This window comes from Daucus carota, chromosome 2, assembly GCF_001625215.2.
Source record: "Daucus carota subsp. sativus chromosome 2, DH1 v3.0, whole genome shotgun sequence".
NCBI lineage: Eukaryota > Viridiplantae > Streptophyta > Magnoliopsida > Apiales > Apiaceae > Daucus > Daucus carota.
Window position 1 is genome coordinate 20,819,673 of NC_030382.2, and position 5,670 is coordinate 20,825,342.

Sequence of the window (5,670 nt, forward strand, 5' to 3'; positions counted from 1 at the left end):
CCACTTCTAGGTTCTCGCTGAAGAGGAGTGTCGTGTGTCGGATCACAAGCATTCCCTTTTGCAAACAAGTCCCACTGTTGATCATCAAATATATGGATTCAGACTGAATGTCTTATAATTTTGTAAATAATCTTCGACATTGAGATTTGAGACTCGTGCACCATTAATGACAAACAAAAAACCTCCGTTCGTGATCTGTTACTGCTGAAGAAATTAAACACCATTTTAGGTGGAATTGGTAGGAAAAAAGAGCTCGAACCACTTAGCAGGTTGCCATGTGGTAGGCCAGGATCATCGATGACTCTTCTGCTCATCAACTTCACGTTTTCACCAAAATTGCCCTGCAACTCAGTCAATTTACCAGCCTTTGGACGGGTAATCCCAAAATTGCACTTTTATCAGAGATCTTGTTTGAATACTTTTACATAATTGTGGAATATATAATTATTTTTTTCAAAAGAAGCCAATAACTAGAGAAAGTACGTAGTAAGGAGAGAACCCTGCATTTTAAACTGTATCTACACCTAACAAGTGATGTAACTAGATGGAAGTCATAAAGCCATTGTTGTTTTATGAGGGGATCTCTCTATCTGCAAATGAAGAGGGTTTATAACCAACTACATAACTGATATTCTCTTCTCAAGTCCAGCTTTTAATATTTACAATGATTGCCAATTAACAACCAAGTGTAGAACTACAAAATCCATTACTGTATGGTTATGTCAAATTTTAGGCAGTATCTCTCCAATAAGTGACTATACACATTTTGTAATTACAAATATAAAGACAAATGATTAATTAATAATTTATTGGACACATAGTGTAGTTTTGCTTAGTGTAGTTTTACTAAATTAAATTGCATCAAATCTTGCAGAGACTTCTGAGTCTAGTTTTACTAGTTTTGGATTTCCAGTTTTTAAATTATTTAAAAATATAATTATTTAATAAATTTTATGTTTGAAAAGATTATTCAATTTTAGTATTATTATTTTGTTCATAATTAATTAGTCTCAGATTTACTACTTTTATAATAATAAATTATTCTAAAAAGATGATATAAAAATTAATATTTTTTCCCAAATTTAGTGTTTTCATGTTTAATAGATTAATTTTATAAATTAATAATTTAGAATTAATTATTATAATATTGTTTTCTTCTCAACCATGTCTAAATAATTGTTTGTTTCTTATGAGAATATGTCTTCCAAAGAGACCACCATGTCAGAGTCTAATGAGACTACATCTAATCCCCATGGACTAGTTGATCCAACCATTAATTACTCAGATGCTAACAACTGCTATGTTTGCTTAGCCGCAGCAATTTCAACAGCAACAAACCAACAAGAGCAAGAACGAGTAAAGCAACAAGGACAGAAGACATATATACATATGGTAACTTTTAAGGCATTCCAAGCCGTGAGTCCTCCTGTTTAAGGGGTCACAGATCCGGTAGATCCCAAGATATGGCCAAATGAAATGGAGATGTCCTTTGCCCTAATGAAGGAGGGATAATCAATGGAAGGTACGACCGAAGTTTCATGAGATAGATATAAAGAATTGCTCTAGAAATATTTTCCTCATTATATTCAAGATCAAATGGGGATAAAATTTTTGGAGCTTAAGCAAGGTAACGGACTGTGGAAGAATACGAAGCTAAATTTACAGAACTAGTAAGGCTTGTGCTTGTGAGTACTGGAAGACAAAGTTTTAGCACGGGTTAAAGGCTCCATGAATTAACGGGTTAAACCGTGCATATATATATATATATATATATATATATATATATATATATATATATATATATATATATATATATATATATATATATATATATAATCTTCCTTTTGCAATTATAATTGTTTTACTTCCATTTAATTGTCTTATTAGCATAACTGTTATATTATTCGCACCTATTTTACTCTTACATTCTACATGTTGTACTCAATTTATTTTGTCATATCTTGTACAGAAAAATTTGATCTGATGAAAAGTTTTCATTTGTTTTGTAAAACTAATATGTTAACATTGATAAAGTTGTTTTCTTCTCAACCATGTCTAAATAATTGTTTGTTACTTATGAGAATATGTCTTCCAAAAAGACCACCATGTCTATGCTCAAACTTTAGAGTCTAATAAGACTCCATCTAATCCACCTGGACCAGTTGATCCAGCAATGCTACAAATGTTAGTTCAACAAACTTCTATGTTAGCTTAGCAGCAGCAGTTTCAAGAGCAACAGAACCAGCAAGAGTAAGAACGAGGAAAGTAGCAACGACATAAGACATATATACATATGATAACTTTTAAGGCATTCCAAGCCGTGAATTCTCCAGATTTTAAGTGGTCACCACATCCGAATAATGCCAGATTGGCTTTCGCAACCAGATTTCAAAAAATTCTTTAAAAAACGTTGCTATTTGGACATGAATTCATATCTATTGCAAGGGGTTTTAAAAACATTACAACTGAACCAACAAATTTCAGGGGTGTTACAAAATGCATGCTATTGCAATGCTTTACATTACGGTTGCAATATATAGAAGATTTGGGCCAAAGAATTAAGCGGGCTTTCTGAAAATTTTAGTGGACTTGCAAAATTTTAAGCGGGATTTATATATTTTCCCCCCGCTAAACAGAAAAAGTAATAACCAAATAAAACACACACTCAAACACAAATCTCACTCTAACTCCCCCGATACCCACACACTCTCAGACACACAAACACACACTCGAACACACAAACTGAGAAGAACACGACGGAGGAGGATATGAGATTTAAAGCTTGGTGGAGATAACACGCAGCTCGGAGAAGTTTAAAGCTCGAAAGGTTCGTTTTTCCCCAAATTTTCTTCTGTAAAAATGTTCATTTTTTGTAGATGGGTGTTCGATTAGTGCTAGATGGGTGTCAATTCATGCTTCTTTATTTATGTTTTCACTCAATTGAGTGTTAATTAGGGTTTAATTGACTGTCAGTTATTGATTCTTGCATTTCATTTTACATGTATATGGTAATTAGGGTTTATTCGGGTATTTTCAAATTTTTGTACTCTTGGTGGTTCTTTCTTATTCTAATAATGATGAATGCTATCATTGAAACAATATGTAATTTGTGCTATATGGATTACGAGAATTTCTCCCGGTATGGTGACATCAAACAAGCTCATAATATAATGATGATAGAGGTCAAGATTGACAAACTTGATTTTCCTATGCTATATCCATCAAGATTGGACACCTTGGTCAACCAGAGGTATTGTTATTTAGATTTATAACACTAATTATCAATTTAGCTTCCCGTCGTTGAGTTCTCAATGCCATTATAATTTTTCTGCTCCATTTTTTTGTCCATCTTCTGATTGTGGAAACACAAGGGGATTTCATTAGGTTCTTGATCAGAGAAGTTGAAAATGAGAATTTACAAACATTCAAGATATTGTGCTTTTATGAAGTGGCATGATATAGTTTTCGTTTGCAGGTTGACGAAAGAGTAGTGCTTAAGCTCATTAAATGTGTTGTTTTGTAGATGATTTTAGGTTATTTTCCGGTGATCTTGGAAATGAGATGAATGATGATGTTCTCTCAAAAGCATTCTCACGATTTCCTTCTTTTAATATGGCTAGGGTATGTTTTCTGTACTTAATATATTTATCTTATAGTTGATGGATGTTGTAAGCCATATTGTCTTTTTTTTACTTTGTTTCTGTTTCTTTTTTGGTTTGTTACCGCTTGATTTTCAAACGTTTAAGCTCTCCTTTTAGACAACTCTATATGCTGATGTAAAAGTTAGAAGTTGCTGTGTCTACTTAGTGGATTAGTCTTTCTTTAGTTTTTTTAGTATGTAAAGAAGAACTAAGGTAATTATCGCACCATGACACAGTTTGTTTTAAAGTGAGGTATCAACCAGGCTTGATGACAATATGTAAGGATTTAAATTGAAGAGGTCTATAGATGGAAGGACTATATTTAGTCTGGAATGAAGTTTTGTTTATTGCTCGTGTGACTCATTTTGTTCCTCTTCTTGTGTTATGACCTTACACCTTGCATTTAGCTGGTGTAAAGATTATCAGTCTCACAACTTCATCTCAAAACTCATGCTTGAATTGTATCTATACTTTAGTACTGAACCTTAAAACTGTTACAATGAGCTCACCTTATGGTGTTTGGTCTTAAGTTTGCCTTAGGATGGGTATATGATTGAAAGTTTTTACCCTATAGGCAAGTTTGCTTTAACTTCTTTTTCCACCTGATAACGCGATGGATTGCAAAAAAGCCTGCTTTGCTTAGTTTCTAATAAAATCTGTAAGTTAACATGAAATGAGAATGTTTTAGGCTATTGCCATATATGCAGCACTTCAGATGGACCTAATGGTGATTGCTTTACTCCTGCTTTTAATTATTGTATCTCTGTACTTCTTACATCTGCTTTCTGTATTTTTTAAGGAATATATATTTTTCAGAAATGCTTTGTTCTGATCCATATTACATATGATGTATTTCTCAATAAAATACGTCAACTTATTGTCACCCAAAATTCAAGTGTTCATTTTTGTTATATCTCTGATGTCTCTAGTCAATATGGGTCATGATTTTCTTTAGCTCTTGAGATGCTTATTTGTTATAACTTTTTCATATTATGGGGATCAGGCAAAATTATGGATGACAAGAGCTGCTTGAGTTCGATCTTTAGTTTGGAAAGTTAGTGAGAAACGACCTGGTAATCCTACTATAAGCCTCTATATTATTGACAGGTTTATAGGTTCATCAAATACTAAACCACCTATGATTTTCCCTTTCAGGTTACAATGCAAGTGAATCTGATTCAGATGATATGTTAGATGGCTGCAATGGGAATGGAAGAGACAAAATCTGCAGAAGTACTACCAAAGTTAAGAGATGAGTTAGCTTCTCAAACGGAGGACAAAATGAAGAAGAAGTTGGAGCACTTTAGCCTTATTTTGCTTGAAATTTTGTGTTTCTATTAGACTTGGTTATGTTCTTATGTAAAACAACAGTAATAAGACTATAATACTACTTGTCGATTTTTTGGATTGGTGAATGTTGGATTGTGTTTTGATATACCAATTAAATTTGGTGGCTGTCAATGAAATGTAAAGGTCATGCCAATTTTTTTCTAAATTAGCGTTATGGTAGAGGAGTAAATGGTTGCTATATAATTGAAATTGGTTAATAAAAGTTGTTGCAATCAACTCACAATACGTTGCCACTGCACATAATATGTTGCCATCGATATACTAGGTATAGCAATGCTACTATATGTGTTGCTGTATTATTAAAAATGTTGCCATAAGCTGATTTTGCAACTCCAAAACTATGTTGCAATATGGCCCCAAATTAGTTGCCATAAGGCCCTATGGCAACCAGACCAAACATAACGCCTAATTTTTGCATATTCGTTGCAATATACCTTATTGCAATGGATCTGTGCCATATAGCAATGAGTTTTTAGAGCTGCAATAGTCAATCTATGGTGTAGTGGTACGACCGAAGTTTCATGAGATAGATATAAAGAATTGCTCTAGAAATATTTTCCTCAATATATTCAAGATCAAATGGGGATAAATTTTTTGGAGCTTAAGCAAGGTAACGGACTGTGGAAGAATATGAAGCTAAATTTACAGAACTAGTAAGGCTTGTGCTTGTGAGTACTGG

General features: G+C 33.1%; 1 long non-coding RNA gene across 2 annotated transcripts; it reads left to right on the top strand.

Annotated features, from left to right (window-relative positions):
• Window positions 1-2,670: 2,670 nt before the first annotated feature.
• Window positions 2,671-5,055, top strand: LOC135150115 (uncharacterized). Of its 2 annotated transcripts, none has more exons than XR_010288421.1 (4): window positions 2,671-3,250; window positions 3,524-3,621; window positions 4,645-4,714; window positions 4,797-5,055. It is a non-coding gene; the product is annotated as an uncharacterized LOC135150115 (long non-coding RNA). The 2 variants fall into 2 exon arrangements; XR_010288420.1 differs by having other exon boundaries at window positions 2,671-2,827.
• The last annotated feature ends 615 nt before the right edge of the window (window positions 5,056-5,670 follow it).